The sequence below is a fragment of the Talpa occidentalis genome, unplaced genomic scaffold, assembly GCF_014898055.3.
Source record: "Talpa occidentalis isolate TD23 unplaced genomic scaffold, MPIMG_talOcc4v2.1 talOcc4.17, whole genome shotgun sequence".
In the NCBI taxonomy this organism is placed as follows: domain Eukaryota; kingdom Metazoa; phylum Chordata; class Mammalia; order Eulipotyphla; family Talpidae; genus Talpa; species Talpa occidentalis.
In genome coordinates, this window is record NW_023601754.1 from 11,716,306 (window position 1) to 11,734,692 (window position 18,387).

Genomic DNA, 18,387 nt, shown 5'->3' on the forward strand with positions numbered 1-18,387 from the left:
GGGCAAAATCTCCCATGAGTTCTTTTCTTTCTTGGGAAGCTTTGCCCCAACCCCCAGTCATGAATTAAACATAGGCTGGCAGTCACTGCACACCAGACAGGTGCTGGTGGAGTGTGGGGTCACTGGGGCAGTGGGCTTGCAGGGAGTGGGCTGGGGCTGCACTTGTGGGAGGAAAAGAGTGCCTTAGGACAGTGTCCAGCCCTGGTGCTCTCCCCCAACCCCTGGCCATGTGACTGTAGTCCACAAAGGGCAAGGCAGGGAGCACGTGATGCCCTGTGCTGACTCCTGTTGGGAACAGTCGACCTCTAGACAAGCAGTGTAGCTGGGGCGTGCATACTGCACCTGCAGCTCCATGCTGCTCTGGGGGCCTGGCCTCAGCTTACATATCCCACCCACCCCCAGCATAAGTTGTGGATCTGCACTGTCGCCACTTTTCTTAGAAAATGAAAAGCTGCCCTGTAGGTCACAGCCAAATGCCCACATTCCCCTCAGGGCTGAGCAAAGGATAGCTTTGCAAACCAACTCTTTCCCTCTGATTCCTGGACCAGTCCCCTTCAGAGTCAGATGTTAAGTTCCTGAAACTGCTGAGCAGCAAGTGGGCTTGGGTTTCCCAGGGAAACACTGAAGAACCCCTTAGTTGACCTGGGGCTGCATGTTCTGCCACAATTTCCAGGGCCTCAGGAGTTTCTTGTTCCTCAAAGGGATGACCAGACAACCTCATACTCAACCCTATGTAGATCCCAGCAGCGCTCAACTTATTGGGCTTATTCTTTGAACTATTGGTTGTTGTTTTTTTTTTAAAGATTTATTTATTCAAGCACTGGGGTACAGGCCAGAGGCGTGGGAGGGTGAGAGAATCCACCAGAGACAGAGCAGGGAGCAGAACAACCAAAATACACTGCTGAGGGGAGCATCGGGTGTGACAGGAGAGGTCTGCCACGCCATGTGGGAATCTCCCTACCCGGCTGGGACTCGAACCCATGCTGCAGAGGCTGCGGACAGCTTCACAGCGCTGCACTCAACCTGCTGCACCACCGGGGAGCCCCATCTGTGAACTAGTGTGACAAACCGGTGCAGTAGAAGATGCAGAGCCCAATTTGGGGATGGGAAGCTGGGCGCTTTGTTGTTGAGGGCTCTGCCTGAGGTTCCTTGGGTGACTCACCGCCTGTCTCCTCCAATCTAGAGTCTGTCTTTATATTCCCAGTGCTTGAATTCACGTTGTGGCCCTTTGAGATATTTTTCCACAACCCTTCTCTATGCTGGGTAACAAAGACCCAATCCCTGTTCCTGGGCTAGATGGTAAACGTGGCTAGTTATCTCATGTAGCGCAGTGCCAGACAGTTGGGACAGAAGGGAGAAAATTGTATTTTGGTCCCTGTCTGTGTTCCAGGGCAACCCCGATATAAAACGGGTTGCCTGACTGTGGGCCCTCACCTGCGTGCTTAAAGGGAACTTATTACTGCTAAACTGCAGACACACACTGAAGGTTAATAAAAGGGGAAGTAGGGAAATGAATAGCTCAGGGAGAAATAGAGGTAAGTTCGTAAATGCGTCCTACTTGTTCCACTGACCTGGAATCCCTATGGCCCGCCGAGCTGGCGTAAAACTAAGCACGCCGCGTGGCGAAGAGAGAGATCCCCTGCCACATGGCCAGATAAATACTCAAACAGAGAGTTAAAAACTCAAGTTAAATACTCAAGTCCTTGCAACCTTCCCTTTGGTGATCATGGGATTTGTAGTTCCCAGTGTCTTGTGATGGAGTGGGGTGGAGTCCACAAAGCCTGTATTGCGTTTGCTCAGAACATCCTTTCCCCCTAACAGCTGTAGCAACTTTTGAGGGTTCCTGACTCTGAAATAGGAGGCTAGGGTGCAAACCCAGCTTCAGGAGGCAGAGGTGAAAATGCCAAGTGTGTAAAACCCCAGAGCATCTGAGAACCTAGGTTCTAACAGAAGATCTCTGTGACCCTCGGATTGTCACTTCTACCCCTGGGCCTCAGTGTCTGATGGTGTAAAGCTAGGGTGACAACTTCTGCAGGACTCCAAGGCACTGTACCTTGGTTGATATTTCTTTCTGGTTCAGACCCTTTACTAGCGCCCCCTGAGGGATGTGGTAGGTTTTAGAGTGGGCATCCCCTGTCTTTTGAGGCAAATATCCCCAATAAGCAACCTTTGCTCTGATTTCTATCACCATAGGTTAGTGTTATCTGTTCTGATTTTGATATAAATGCACTCACAGAATATGCACACTTTTGGGCCTGGAGTCCTTTGCTCTATGTAATGTCATGAGAATATTCCACATTTCTGCCTGTCTTGGTAGGTTGTTTTTGCTGTTGTTGCTTGTTTGTTTTGAAATGCTGGTGGCATTTGTTGTGTTTTCATTCTTCTATTGATGAACATTTGGGTTGTTTAAAGTTTTTGTTTATTATGAATAAACAAGTTTGTACAATTTAAAATTTCTTTTTAATAAAAACATAGTGGGGGCCTCCCTGGTGGCCTGGGGGTTAAATCTCAGCACCATCACTGTTTTGGCCTGATTTCCATCCCTGCCCAGGGAGCTAACCCACATGCGCAGCAGACCTCCTCTGTTCACCCGCTGCCCCTTCAGCAGTGTATTTCAGTCCCGATGGATCATGGTGATAGCACTGAGACTTAACCCCTTTGCCACCAGGGAGGCCCAGCATCCTCTGTATTTTTGAGATGTCTGTTGTAACTTTGTTTCTATTTTCTCTATTCTTTTCTTTCTGAACCTAGCTAGAAGTTTGTCTATTTTGTTTATTTTTTTCAAAGCACCAAAGGGCTTCTACTTATTTCTTTTTTTTTTTAAAGCTTTTTATCTTTTAGTCTTGACATGAATTTTTTTTTTTTTTTAGATTTATTTATACAAGTACTGGGTACAGTCAGAAGCGCGGGAGGGTGAGAGAATTCACCAGAGCCAGAGCTGGGAGCAGAGCAGGCAGAAGGACCGAAGTACACTGCTGAGGGGAGCAGCGGGCGGCAGGAGAGGTCTGCATGCCATGTGGGACCCTCCTCTGGTGGCCAGGGAGCAGCCGAGGATCGAACATGTGCTACAGAGGCTGCGCGCAGCTTCACAACCCAGCGCTCAACCGCTGCGCCACCAGGGAGGCCCTTATTATTTCTTCCTGTGGCACAGTATCAGGGAGAAACTGTATTAATCTGATGGGTTTCAAATAAATCCTGACACTGTGCTCCCTGTAAGAAAGATTTTGTGAACGCAGGAAACCTCAATTCACATACCAGAGCACCACCTACTGGTCGGGTAATGTGGCCAGAAGCAGAAATTAATCATATTTGATTGAGAGGCCCCATTAATGGCATCATCCCCATTTTACAGATTCACAGACAGAAGGTATGCTCCCCCATTCATTCAGTCATCTGTTAAATGTCAGACACAATGCTGGGAACTGGGGTTTCAAGGAAGCCAAGTCTTCCTCACAGGGATTCCAGAAGCTGTGGGGTAGAAAGACAATAGGGACACCTATTAAATGGGGTGCAATAGAGACACCAAAGGGAGGCCAGTTGTCCAGGGGAAGGAAATATTTCTCTGAGGATATGGTGGTTATCTTGGACTGAGATTCTGAAAATCTGGAGGGGGAGTAGGAGGGTGCATCTGATTGTCAACTCAGAATTTTTCCACAAGCACAGAAGGGTGGTCCCAAGAAGGGCATCTCAGTGAGGAATAGATGGGTGTGTCCAAGTCCTCAGTATGACCTGAGAGCAGGTGTAAGATCAGAGGCAGCCACACACGAGAAAGACTGAACTAGGATTCAATTCAGGCCCCAGCATCGCACCCTGTGTGAGCCATGAACTCTCCTGCCAGTCCTACCCTGAAGGCTATTTACTGTGCTGTGGAGTCTCTACTTTATCTGTAAACAAGCAAGTCTGTAGCGCCAGCAAGGCACAGGGCAGGTTCTCTATGGATCCGGGCAGACGGGTAAAGGAGACTCCTAGAACCCTCAGTGACTTTTTCAGGCTTTTAATGATCTTTCTACACCATTTGTAGTGAGGCAATCAGGTGTAGGGCAGGTAGGGGGCTAGGGGCTGGGAGGCTTGCCCCTGGTGAGTCTTTACTCTCCTTGGGCATGCTCTAACATTCTCTGGTGGTCTCTCCACTGCACTGTCCTCTGCTGCACCCTGCCACCCCTATATGCACAGCCTCCAGGCTCAGGTGTGCCCACTAATGCATGCCCATACCATACTCCAGAGGTCCACCATCAGACATGTGCACACTCCCAAGCCCTCCTGCATTCAAGGCTGCAGGTGACAGCCACAGAGGCCAACAGTGCAAAAGCCTGAGCAATCTTCATTTACCCTACAGAGTCACTTGAGTTTTAAAGTCAGTGAGTGAAATGATCTGATGGGCTATAGAAAACTAACCCTCCAGTGAGGACAGGATGGCATGAGATGAAGGAAAACCATTTCAGAGACTATTTTTTTTTTAAGGTTTGCTTATGCATACAAGAACTGGAGTACAGGCCAGAGGTGTGGGGGGGTGAGAGGATTCATCAGCGACAGAGTAGGGAGCAGAACAAGCAGATTGACTGAAATACCCTGCTGAGGGGAGCAGTGGATGAGACAGGAGAGGTCTGCTGTGCTATGTGGGTGGCTCCCTGGCCAGGGATCAAACTGATGCTGCAGTGGCTGCAGATAGCTTCGTAGGTTGCGTTGTAACCCCTTGAGCCACTAGGGAGGCCCATTTCAGAGATTATTATGAAAGTAAGGATGCTGTCTGAACCCCAAGAGCAGTGGTGAGGAAAGAAGAGATGAGAGGTATTGAGAGAGAGACTGTGGGCTTGTACTGATCTGGAGGTTGAGGGGAAGTGAATCAGGCGACCAGAGGACTGGTTCCTGCTTTGCTGACCACTCACCCAACTGGTCAAGATGGTCAGATTGTTTCTAATATGTTCCCTATGGAATTTTCACAGGTAGCTGTTCAAAATTATTTGGATAAGCAGAGAAAAGATCAATGACTTCCAAATTTTTGTGAAAAAAATCTTAAGGAGATTACTCTCCCGTGTAACTCCATTATCAGAGACCTTTCTTTGATTGCAAAAAGACTGCATAATGAACCAGCTTAAAACAAGGTGCTTTACTCCAAGCGCTCAGTCTCATGTTTATGTGCCTGCAGTTGACTGCTGTTTAACTGGGTCGCTCTGTTTTAGTTTAATGTAGCAGCAGGAAGGGACGGAGCAGGATCTCTATGATCCAAGCAGATGGGTAAAGGAGAGTCCTGGAGCCCTCGGTGGCTTTTCAGGCTTTCATTGAGCTTTTACCAGGTACACGGCAGGCAGGGGTGCCAAGGGCCAGGAGGCTGGCAGGCTTCTCAGCCCCCGTGCATCCTCACTCTTATCTGGGCTCTCTGGAACTCTCTCATTCTGATGCTCTCTTCTGCTGGTTCCCTTCTGCTGGCGTCCCGGTGATGCTGCCCTTATAAGCTCAGTCTCAGCCTAAGTGTGCTGACATATGCATGCCTACACCCCACTCCAGGCGTCCGCCATCAGGCATGCACGTAGGACCTCAGGGATCCATCATCAATGCTAATTGGTGGGAGGACAGAAAAGCCTGATAATTACTTATGGTCAGTGGTCTTGGCTTAAATGCTTGCCATTCAGTAGTTTCTAGATACATCTGAAGTTCCTGGAAAGTTTTTTACGAGTGCTGCTTTATTGTTCAGCCTTGTTGATTGCAGTTCATCTGGAGAGTATTGTTATAGTGTTTCCCGGGGTGATTCTAATGCACCACTGTGGGTCTTTCTATGTTGCTTACCATTTCTTGAATAGTTCACTATTTCACATGTTAAAGATGTCATGTGTTTTTATCATCTACACCTGGAGAAAGTACTTCTCTCAGCTTTCCTTTCTTCACTGGTGAAGCAGACATGTTCTCTTCTATTTACAAAATTCAGGATCTGAAATTAGAACCCTGGGATCAGTGGCTGGCCCAGTGTGTGAACAGGAAACCCCCTTTGGTGACAGGGCTGCTGGGGCTTTCTCCCCCACAACATCCCTCTGGGCAGGAGCGGCTGTGGGGGTACACGGGGGCCCAACGTGAAATGAAGCTCCTCTGTCTTGCCCTCCGCTCTCCACCCCACTGGCATTCTAGAGTGTAAGGCACTAGAACCGGGTTGGAGCAAGGCGCTCTCAGCTCCAGTTCTTGGTGTGCAAAGGAAATCCTGGCATAGAGCTTTCGGAACAGATGCTAAAAATATCCTCCCACCCCTTGTCATTTCTGTCCTTGGGAGGCAGAAAAAGGAGGAGGCAGGAGGTTTGCAAAGGATAAAAATAGGTGCATCCAAATACCATGAGAAAAATGGTGTACGGGAAGCACATTCAATTCTTTAAGGGACACTCTACACTGAGAAGTGAGGGTCACATAATAACTGAAGTTTTAGGGAAAAAGAAGCCAAAACATGAAAAATAGCGCATGATAGATTACAAGAACCTACAAAGTGCAAGACTCACTATTTACCTGAAAGAAGTCTCAGTTAACATTCAAAGTTGGGGGCAAATGGTGATGGTTGGGAGCAATCTACACAGCCTGTCCATGACTCACTTCGTGTACAGGGTGTAGTTAACGCATTAAATATCCTTTACGTCATCACCATTTCCTGCAGACAATTAGGTTTCTTCCAAAATCATGTGCCTGGAATGTCATTTGCCAAACTGCTTATCAAGAAAAATATATACAGGGAACACACACAAACACACACAGAGAGAGAGAGAGAGAGAAAAGATATCTAGGAAAAAATGCTAAAGAATTTTTTAAAAGGAGAAAGTGTATAGTTTTTCTCCGATTTAACTACATCTGTGCATGAGGAAAGGATTCTGCAGGAACACAGGTATTTATTTCTCTCAGACCAGTTAGTCCAGTCCCTCTTCTTTTGGGGGCAGATGCTGACCCCAAGCTTTAAGCATTTATTTAAATATTTATTTGCACTGTACACCCATTGTCACAAGTTTTCATGTCTCAGAGCAACAGGTGGAATTTCTCTTCTCAGAGTCAGGCAATGTAAGCTGTCTCCTGTGCATTTTTTGGCAAGTGAGTGATAGAAAGTGTGCATGTCTGAAGGTGACATTGGAATCCTGGGAACCCCAATGCTACTTCAGAGTGGCAGAGCCCTTTCTCTACCGTGCGATGCTGAAACCCACAGCCCAGCACAGTGCCTGGCTTCCAGAGGCCACCTACAAAACCAGATTGGCTGGTTCTGTGACTGGGCCTTGAGGACAGAGAACAGAGCCAAGCTGTGGCCAAACATGCAGGCGTGTGCAGGGGCAGCTGTGCCACTGGATTGCTCCCTAGCCAAGAAACGTCTACTGCACAACGAGTGCGTGCTGTTCTATGCAGTGCTGGCTGTTTCTGACCCTTTTCTATGGGTCTCCACCAGAAGGTGCTTTAGGCTTGTGGCAGGCTTTTGGGCCTCAGTGGCCCTCCTTTGGGCTAACCCTGTGTGGCTGGGCATTTACCTGCAAAGGGATGGGTAACTTCAGGGGCTTGATTTAGAAACTATATTCTTTGTCTTTTCTTTCTGCACACTAATTGTATTAGAGTGCCCTTCCATGAAAGGTCTTAGCACTACATTATGTTTTGTCTTGATGCAGCAGATGGCAGAACCAATTAGAGCCTGCAGCTTTGGGTTTCTGGGGTGCCTCTCACCCTGCCCTGTAACATTGACAGTAGGGGTCTGTGGTTCAAGGACAGGGCCTGCAGGTAGTGGGAAAGGCAGTCTGGGCACAGTTAACGGGGCTAGCGGCAAGTTTCACTAGGAAGAGAACAGGGCGACATGACAGTAAGGCAGGGAAGAAGGTTTAATTTCCTTCTGGCGCAGCTGGGTTGGGGAGGTGCCAGAGTCGGGGAGCGGGAACTCAGGGGCTGGACTCCTGCTCCGAGGTCGGACCAGGCCAGGGGAAGGGAAGTCCGCCCCGGCCGAGCCCGGCCCGCGAGACCCCTGCGACTTCTGAGACACGAAACACCGTCAGCCCCAGCTGCCTCTGTGCGCCCCGAAAGACCCACGCGGTGGGAGCCCGAGGTTGCCGCCCGCTGCCCCCGGGTTAGGGCGCCCTGGGTGTGGCTTCGTGGCCCCAAACAAGCCCCACGTGCCGGGGCGGGCCGCGCGCTGACGTCATGAGCGTGCGCGAGGGGGGCGCCGCGCCGCGTACCCTTGCGGGGCCGTAAAGCGCGGAAGGTCGCGGTCCCCGCTCCCCGGAACTTTGTGCCACCGCCCCGCCCCCCTCCGGGCCCTGCACCCCCAGCCGGCGCCCCGGCCCGGTGGTGGCCGCCGCCGCGCTCCCCGGGTGTCGCTGAGCCCGAGCCCGAGGGGGCCGTGAGGTAAGGAGCCCGCCGCGGGCCGCGCTGGTGGGGCCTCCCCGCCCCGCCCGGCGCGCCCCCTCCGTGCCGCTCTCGCCCCGGGCGCTCCCGTCCGGCGAGGGGGGGGGCCCTCCTCCCGCCTTCCCACCCCCACCCCCTCACCCCCCGCCGCCCCCGACGGCCGCGCGCTCCGGCGGGGGTTGTGCGGGTCTCACGGGCCGCCCGGGCCTGGGCCGGCGCTCCCGGGCGTTGGCGCCCGGCCCCGAGGATGCCCGGGTGACCCGGCTTCTGGCTCCCGCTGCAGGCCGACACCCCGGGCGCGGCAAGGCGAGGCGGCGGGCGGGAGGGTTTTCCCGCCTCGAGGGCGGCGGCCCCTCGCGCTGCGCTGCCCGGGACTGTGCTGCGGGCCGGCGCTGAGCCGCCTGGAAAAATCCGGGCCTGGCCCGTGAACTCGCTTCTTCAGGTTTGACCCCTGGCGCTGCTGGGAGGATGCTCGGACCTGCCGGCGAGTCTTCGCGCTCCGCCCCTGCGCGTGGGCACGGCGCGAGGGAAAGTTGGGGGGTTGGGGGGCCGGGGTGGGGTGGGGGGCCGGCGACGGTGCTGGGGCTCCGTGCCGGGCTCCCTACTCGTTTCTCAGACTAGCCTGACCTGGCGCACTTGTTGAAAAGCCGCACCAGGGCGGAATTCCCTCCTCCGCCCAACCTGAGAAAAATTGGTTTCTTAAAGGGTGTCAGGTGCCGCTTGAGTGAGGTGGGGGAGATGCTGCGCATCCCGCCCCTGGGTCCCTTCGTGGCCTGACGCGGTGCTGTCACCACACTGAGGCTGCAGTCAGCGGGTGTTAGAGCTGCCCCCTTCCTCTTGGTAGTGTAAGCAGTTCTGAACACCACAGTCCCAGAGATGAGGTTGTTGTGAGCAGAAATTATTCTTAGCAGAGAATGTTACAGAGCCATCTTAATATATATATGCACACACGTGTACAGTACACACACACACATACAGTTTTAAACCAGGTTGTGTTTCATTTCTTTGTGACACCTCAGTATTTTCTCTTCTGTTTTTTTCCTCCTTTACCTTCAAACTTTGGTTTTGCTGCCAAACTTACTTGAACACACTGTGGTGCTGCTGCCGTCTCTACTTCATGTTTACATGCACTTTAAATCTTTTGCGCTCACCACTTCACTAATCCTTTTGAACACAAGGTCAAAAATCCTTTTCTTGGTGCTTTATCATCCTGGGCTTTTAAATATCATAATCCATCTCTAAAGCTGTTTTTATGTTTTTTTTCTGCCTGCTAGGGGATGTGATTTGTGGTTCTGTCCTCACAGCTACCTTTTCTCCACTCATCTGGTGTTAGTTTAAAGATAACATGGGGGGGGGGCCCTCCCTGGTGGCGCAAGGCATTAAGCTTCAACTATGAAGCAATCCACAGCCTCCGCAGCATGAGTTCGATTCCCAGCCAGAGAGCAACCCACGTGGCCTGCTGCTCCCCTCAGCAGTGTGTTAAAGTCAGTCTGCCTGTTCTGTTCCCACTCTGTCTCTGGTGAATCGTCTCAACCCCTGCATCACTGGCCTGTGCCCCAGCTCTTGTATGCATAAATAAATAAATCTTTAAAAAAAAATAAAGATAACATGGAGTGATGATTAAATGGCAGATTCTAGTGCCAGACTGGGAGGGTTTGAGTCCATGAAAATACCAGTATTAACAGATGTCAGAGTTTCTTCTGTTCTTTGACTTTGTTTTTGAAGTGTAGAATAGATGTTATATCTGCTTTAAGAATTGTAAGGATTAGGGCCTCCCTGGTTGCACAGGCAGTTGAGCGGAGGAGCGCTGTGAAGCTGTCCGCAGCCACTGCAGTGCCAGTTCCATCCCCGCCAGCCTCAGAGCAACCCACATGGTGAGTAGACCTCTCCTGTCTTGCCTGCTGCTACCCTCAGCAGTGTATTTCGTCAGTCTGTCTGTTCTGTTCCCTGCAGAATCCTCCCTGCAGAATCCTTCCCTGCAGTTCCCTGGTGAATCCTCTCACCCTCCCACTCCTCTTGCCTGTACCCCAGCTCTTGTATAAATAAAATAATTCTTTAAAAAAAAAAAGAATTGTAAGGATTAAATTAGTTGTAAGCATCCAGTTGTACCTGGTACATGGTACTACCTATAAAAGTTCTATTTTTCACATTATTCATTCATGTTATTTAGATATCCCCCTCAGGGGGCCTTCCCTGAGCACTCAGTCTTCATTGAGTTTTATCCCCTTCTTTGTTCTCATGATTTCGTCAACCTGTGTTTCCTTGGTACCTTCCCTAGTGCCTGGAAAACCATGGTCCAGTTATATCTGGTTCCTGCCCTCAGAGGGCTCCATTATAATAATAGGGCACTAAAAAATGACCACCTGCTGGGTGCTTCTTAGGTGCCACTTGTCATTTTTCTCTCCCCTGTCCTATTTACTTTTTTTTTTCTTTTAGCACAAACACATTTATTTACTGAGTCATTATCCTAATGAAACCAGCACTTTGAAATAGTTGCATGTAGAATATTTGTGATAAGGATAATTGCATGCAGTAATTTTTTTTTTAATTTTTTTTAAGATTTATTTATTTATTCATACAAGCACTGGGCACAGCCAGAAGTGTGGGAGGGTGAGAGAATCCACCAGAGCCAGAGTGGGGAGCAGAGCAGGCAGAAGGACTGAAGTACACTGCTGAGGGGAGTGGCGGGCGGCAGGAGAGGTCTGCGCGCCATGTGGGACCCTCCTCTGGTGGCCAGGGAGCATCCGGGGATCGAACCGGCACTGCGGAGGCTGTGGGCAGCCTCGCAACCCAGCTCTCAACCGCTGCGCCACCAGGGAGGCCCACATGCAGTAATTTTTTAAAAAGGAATGATGGAGGGCCTGCCTGGTGGCACAGTGGTTAAGGTCTCAGCCCTACCAAGCTATCAGAAACCACTGCAGCATGGGATCGAACTCAGGCCAGGATGCTGACCCACATGGCACAACAGACCACTCCTGTCACACCCTCTGCTCCCCTTAGCAGTGTATTTCAGAAGATCTGTTTTTTCTGCTCCCTACTCTGTCTCTGGTGAATCATCCACCCCCTGCACCTGTTGCCTACATCCCAGTTCTTGTATGCATAAATAAATAAAATCATTTTTAAAAAAGGCACGATGGAAAATTTGCTCACTGAGCTTTATTCATCCTTGCAGATAATTTCTATTCAAATCAATGATGGAATTTTTTTTCTACTTTTCATCAACTTGAGTACTGGTGACTTTATTTGTGATGGTATTCTGCCACTAATTTCCCCTCTTCTAATTTTCCTTTTGTGCTTTCCTTCCCATCCACTTCTGATGTTGGCCCCATTTGTAAGGCTGTAGACAGTCTGAATTTTTCTGGCATCAGCTATAGTTTCTTCAGACTTCTCTCCAAGATGACATGAAAACAGTTGTTTCCAAAGTCCTCTCTGGTTTTATGGTGAGGTTTTTGCCATCGAAAATGGTGGTATAGGGCCTCCCCTGGTGGCGCAGCGGTTGAGCGCTGGGCTGCGAAGCTGCCTGCAGCCTCTGCAGCGCTGGTTCGATCCCCGGCTGCCAGCGAGGGTCCCATGTGGCGTGACAGACCTCTCCTGCCGTGCTCACTGCTCCCCCTCAGCAGTGTTTTTCATCAGTCTGCCTATTCTGTTCCCCGCTCTGGCTCTGGTGAATTCTCTCACCCTCCCACGCTTCTGACTGTACCCAGTGCTTGTATAAGTAAATAAATAAATCTTTGGGGAAAAAAAGAAAGAAAATGGTGGTACAATCTGGTTTGGCCATTGCACCCATTTTTTTTTTTTTAAAGATTTACTTATTTATTTATACAAGCACTGGGTCCATTCAGAAGTGCAGGAGGGTGAGAGAATTCACCAGAGCCAGAGCGGGGAGCAGAGCAGGCAGAAGGACCGAAGTACACTGCTGAGGGGAGCAGCAGGCTGTAGGAGGGGTCTGCATGCCATGTGGGACCCTCCTCCGGAGGCCGGGGAGCAGCTGGGGATCGAACCTGCACTGCAGAAGCAGTGGGCAGCTTCGCAACCCAGCGCTCAACCGCTGCGCCACCGGGGAGGCCCCATTGCACCCATTTTTCACAGAGCTGTTCTCACTCCTAGTTCCTTTGTATGTTCTTCAAAGCTGTTGCTACTCACCAAGTGCCATCTTCCTACCAGCTGCTGAATGGTGGCCGTGGTGGGCACAGGAGGGTGTGCAGAGCCAGCAGAGCAGAGTCCGGTGAGCTAGAGTGGCGTCTGACTGTGTGAGGCAGGTATTCCTTGCACATGTTACAGATGAGGAGCCTGAAGCACAGAGATTGAGTACTTTACTCAGAGTCATACAGGTCATGAGAGGTGGGGGGATTTTCAGACAAGATCTATTTCTAAAACCCATAATCTTAACTGGGTTGTTTCCCTGATTGACAAACAGACCTTTACACAGTGTGGCAAGTTTGTGTGCTGGAGAACTGGAGGTGTTAAGCTAAAACAGAAATAACTCACCTACGACTGTTGGGGCTGTCAGATAAATTGGTCAAGAGCTGAAGGGATGATCTTTGTTCAGTGATGGTAGGAGGCACTAAGGCTGTTGGAAGGAACAGTTTGCGGCTGTCCTGGAAGTGAAGGGGAACATTCATGCCTGGATGTATTTGAGGAATTACAGGTACTTCACTCTGATTTGCTTAGTGTGTGAGAGGAAAGAAATGAGACCAGAGAAAAGAAGTGATGTGGGTAGTGGAGGACTTGCTCTTCACATTAAGGACTTTGTCTTTTTCCTAGAGATTCAAAAAAAAATCACTGAAGTTTTTTTTTTTTTTAGATTGATTGATTTATGCAAGCACTGGGTTCAGTCAGAAGTGCGGGAGGGTGAAAGAATTCACCAGAGCCAGAGCAGGGAACAGAACAGGTAGACTGACGAAATACACTGCTGAGGGGAGCAGTGGGTGTGGCAAGAGAGGTCTGCGTGCCATGTGGTGCCCTCGCTGGTTGCTGGGATCGAACTGGCACTGCAGAGGCTGCAGTCAGCTTTGCAGCCCAGCGCTCAACCGCTGTGCCACCAGGGGAGGCCCAAATCACTGAAGTGTTTTAAGCAGGATTGTGAAATTGGATTTTCATTTCAGAAGACTTCCTCAGGCTCCTGTATAAAGACTATGGGATGTGTGAGTACGTTGTGCAGGAGCCTGGTCAGAGTTCCTCGCAGTAAGGCGAGAAATGCCAGTGGTTGGTACTAGGGAAATGGCAGGGGAGATGGAGAGAAGTCAGTCAATCCAAGGGAAGTTGATAATGGAGAATTGTGAGGTCTTGATGATTGATGGACAGATTGAGAGCAAGGATAGAATCCAGGCTAACACCCTGTATCTACAGTAGAGTGTCACTGGGGGTGAGGGGAGGGCATAGGAAGTGAAACAGGTTTGGACATTGAAGAGGATGGATCTACCTCTTGGAAGTCCTCAATTTGACCCAGAGAGTCCAAATAGAGATGGCCATTCTTTAGCTAGATGGGCAGGGCTAAAGCTCGGGTTTGCTGTTGCTTAGGATATCAGCTGTGTAAAAAAAAGGGAAATCATCCTAGGGGAATGGTGGGAGGAGAGACGTGGTCTCAGAGTATTATGAGGGACATCAGCACATGTATGATGGGCAGAGGAGAGACCCAGCAATGTCGTGACCAGTCAAGTAGTCAAAATGAAAAAAGGGTGTAAGAAGGAGTGATAAGTGGTATTAATTTATTAATTGCTGCTGAGGGGTAAAGTGGTGGGTACTCCTCTGAGTATCCTTGGAAATTAGCAACCTTCACATTTCTGGTGAGAATAACTGGTCATGAAGTGACAGGGTATGCACTTGACTGTTTTTGGTTCAGGAGAGAGTAAGATTGGGAAAAAGTGAAGAACAGAAAATATTTAGCAATCTCTTTTGTATTTAATATCTTGTGACAAAGATTGTTAAATGTATGTTAAGAAATTTAAAAATATGCTGGTAGATGGCCTCCCTGGTGGCGCAAGGGGTTAAGATACAACCTGTGAAGCTATCCGCAGCCACTGAAGCTCGAGGTCAATCCCTGGCCAGGGAGCTACCCACATGGCGCAGCAGACCTCTCCTGACTCACTCGCTGCTCCCCTCAGCAGTGTATTTCAGCCCATCACCTGTTCTGTTCCCCATTCAGTCTCTGGTGAATCCCCCCCCACACACCTCTGGCCTGTATCCCCATTCTTGTATGCATAAATAAATGAATATTTAAAAAAATATGCTGGTAGACTACATTGTCACTAAGGTACAAGTAAACTGGGACATAAGACAAAAATGGTGACAAACAAGTAGACATCTGGGTGGCACATTGCCATGAAAAGTAAAATTCTGGAAAAATATTGTTGACACTAGTTTTGATTATCTTTGTGTGCATTTGTGTTTTGCAAAGACCATAATTTTTCTAACTCCAAAGTTATGGAGTCTTTGTTTCATTTATTTTTCTTTTTTAAACTTTTTTTTAAGATTTATTTATGTATACAAGAATGGGGGCACAAACCAGAGGTGCAGGGGGTGAGAGGATTCACCAGAGACAGAGTGGGGAACAGCACAGACAGATCGACTGAAATACACTGCTGAGGGGAGCAGCAGGTGAGTCAGGAGAGGTCTGCTGCGCCATGTGTGTAGCTCCCTGGCCGGGCATCGATCTTGTGTGCAGTGGCTGCGGATTGAATCGTAGGTTGCATCTTAACCCCTAGCGCCACCAGGGAGGCCCTGTTTCATTTCTTAAAGCAGTGGTAGGGTCTTGAGCCTATTAAAATGCTGAGGAGAAGGAGAGGAGAAGAGGGGAGACATTGAAGGTACATGAGAGAGGACAGTTGATGGAGCTAATCAAGAGAAGGACGGAGAATGTGGCATCTTGGGTATTTGTGGAGGGGTGAACTTTGGAAAGAAGGAAAAGATGGTTGCAGGTCCAAGTAGGTGTGTAGCTAGAGTTTCAGAGAATGAGATGGTAGACGTTATCTAAGCAGAACAAAGGCATAAAGGTGGTGTGAAAGGTTGGGAGAAGAGCAGTGTTGGAGGTTCAGAACCTGAATGTAGACAGACGTCTGCCTGTGGTTTAACATGAAGCAGCTTTGGAGCCAGGTCAGATTTATAACCCAAGGAGGAACAGGATCTTTTTCAAGCATCACCAGGTAGGTGGTGGAGGAAGGGAAGAGGGTGCCGACCCTCTCTCTTGACCTTGCAGTCAAGTGGAGCAGGGTTGGCCATGTGGCAGGAACAGTTCTTCCAAAGGACCATGTGTCCATTGAATCAGTAGGTGGCGAGAACATTAGTGACTTTGTGGAGGATGCTCTGGAGGATCTAGTGGAAAAGTTTGAAGGGAGGAAACGCAGAAAGGAAGGTTAGTTAGGTCAGGGGAGAGAAATTGGTCATATGCAGATGATTACAGGAATACTGACTTTACAGGGAGACATTTGTCTTGGACCAGACTTCGCTGGTCACCAAAGACGTGAGGCATGGTGGCGGCCACAAGGTGGCCAGAGTAATTAGTGTCCAGTTGGATGGGATTTCCCTTGGGATCCACTCTGGTCACAGCTGTGGAGTTCTCTCTGATAGGTGTGTGTAGATAGCTTGATAATTTGGGCTGATGTGGGACTTTACTCTTCTCCACAAGCACATATATAGACCTGTTCTGTGACGTTACAGTGTATGCTTTCTACCTCTTTGTCCAGAGTTACCCCTCCAAGACTCAGCTTATTATCTGTGAGATAATGCATATTGTGCATAAGAGAAGTAAAAGATTATAGGCGAGGGCCAGATAGAAAGTAGGACTTGTTACAGTCTGTGACTCGTGTCTATAAATGATAAGCCTAACATAACTAACAGTGCTCTGCTCTTCAGGAAAGGACATGTTGTACCTGATGTCCCAACCACTTAAGGAGGCACAGCACACACCATCCTCTGCTTAGGCTGTGGCTCTGGTCTCTCTTCCCGAGGACCTCATTCGGGGCTACCTCTCCTTTCTCGCTCATCTCTTGACCCTCTACCGGGTTGTTTCCACCAGCAGTGGTGGGAATAGTCTTAATAGCTCCTTCCTTCCTTCCTCCCTCCCTCCCTCCCTCCCTCCCCCCTCCCTCCCTCCCCTCCTCCCCTCCCTCCCCTTCCTCCCCTCCCTCCCCTTCCTCCCCTCCCTCCCCTTCCTCCCCTTTCCTTCCCTTCTTTCTTTTTTTTTTTTTATTTATACAAGCACTGGGTACAGTCAGAAGCGTGGGAGGGTGAGAGAATTCACCAGAGCCAGAGTGGGGAGCAGAGTGACTGAGGTACACTGCTGAGGGGAGCAGCAGGCGGCAGGAGAGGTCTGTGTGCCATGCGGGACCCTCCTCCAGTGGCCGGGGAGCAGCTGGGGATTGAACCGGCGCTGCAGAGGCTGCGGGCAGCTTCGCAACCCAGTGCTCAACCGCTGCACCACTGGGGAGGCCCCAATAGCTCCCTTCTTTAAAAACAACCTTGTTCTACCAACATTTCTTCTCTTGCTTCTTACCCATGTTTTTCTGCTCCTCAGGGCAAAATGTAAACAGAGCTACCTTCAAGCCCTCATCTTGCTTACTCTTCAATGTGCTCCAGTCTGCGTTTCACCCCACCACTCCCCCGAAAGTGTTCTTTTGAGCACATCGAGGGATCTCTGTGTTGTCAAATCCTGATAAACATTTGACTACCTTATTCTGCTTTTTATTACCCTCTGTAGTTAGCCACTTCTTGAAACACTTCCCTCTCTTGCTTCTGTGACACCTTTGCTTGGTGTTCTTTATCATACCATTTCTTCTCTGTCTCTTCAGCCAGGATTCTTGATGTGGACGCTCTGCGAGTCTGCCACAGCAGTCAGTCCAGTCTCTAGTCCTGTCTTTCTCTTTCCAATCTGTAAGTGCTGGGGAGCCTCAGAGTTCTTTAAATTTTATATATATGTTAATGATTTCCAGACCTCTTCCCCAAGTTCCGGGCTTGTAGATCTTGCTGCTGCTTGGTGTGACACACAGATGCTTGACTTAGCAAGTGTTTTACACTTAGCATTTAAGGGCGGGACATCTGCTGCACCCACCCACCTCTGCTCATCCTCCTTTCCTGCCTTCCTCCCGATTCCTAATCTTGCACACTGTAGTGTGTGGCACCATTTGCTTAACTCAGAAACAGCTGTTATCCTTATTTCTCTATTCCCCATTTTTTTTAAAATTTATTTATGCATACAAGAGCTGGGGTACAGGCCAGAGGTGTGGGGGGTGAGAGGATTCACCAGAGACAGAGTGGGGAACAGAACAGGCAGACCGACTGAAATATACTGCCGAGGGGAGCAGTGGGCAAGACAGGAGAGGTCTGCGTCGCCATGTGGGTTTCTCCCTTGCTGGCTGGGGATTGAACTTGTGCTGCAGAGGCTGTGGATTGCCTCGCAGTGCGGTGCTTAATCCCTTGTGCCACCGGGGAGGCCCTCCATTCCCATTTTAATACCAAGTTTGTTGGCAACTGAGTGCTGCCAGTTCTGCTTCTAAAACTATCTAGTTTTTCTACACCTCCACTGCCCCTGTTCTTGTCTTAAGTCCCTATGACATCCCCTTGGACTGTTGCAGTAGCCTCCTATTTCACCTATTCTCCCTCTCATTCTGCAATACATTCTTCACTGTGAAGCCAGACTCCTCTTGAAATAACTTACTAGATCATTTCATACTCCTACTTTAGTACTTTTCTTTGCACTTAGAATAAAACCCAGCTCCTTGTGGTATCATCCAAGGGCTGTGTATAACTGACATCTCCCTGCTCTCTAAACTTCTTTTTTTAAAGATTTACTTATTTATGCATGCATGAACTGGGGTAGAGACCCACGGTGCAGGGGGTGAGAGGATTCACCAGAGACAGTGGGGGACAGAGCAGGTGGATCCACTGAAATATACTGCAGGCCAGACAAGAGAGGTCTGTTGCGCCATGTGACTGGCCAGGGATCAAACTTGTGCTGTAGAGGCTGCAGATAGCTTCACAGTGCTGTGTTTAACTCCTTGCACCACCAGGGATGCCCCTGCTCTCTTAACTTTGATTTAAATCATCTCT

The 18,387-nt window shown here is 49.5% G+C and overlaps 1 protein-coding gene across 3 annotated transcripts in view; it reads left to right on the forward strand.

Moving 5' to 3' along the window:
- PDPR (pyruvate dehydrogenase phosphatase regulatory subunit) overlaps positions 1-18,387 on the forward strand; it is a 78,077-nt gene that overhangs the window by 17,190 nt on the left and 42,500 nt on the right. The window contains exon 1 of one of the 3 annotated variants that reach the window (XM_037516132.2): positions 8,274-8,343. The exons of 1 other annotated variant lie outside the window; for it this stretch is intronic. The gene's annotated coding sequence lies outside the window, so the exon portion shown is untranslated. Of the gene's footprint in view, positions 1-8,273; positions 8,344-8,738; positions 8,786-18,387 lie in introns of those variants that run through there. One more of the 3 variants, XM_037516133.2, reaches the window with a different exon arrangement.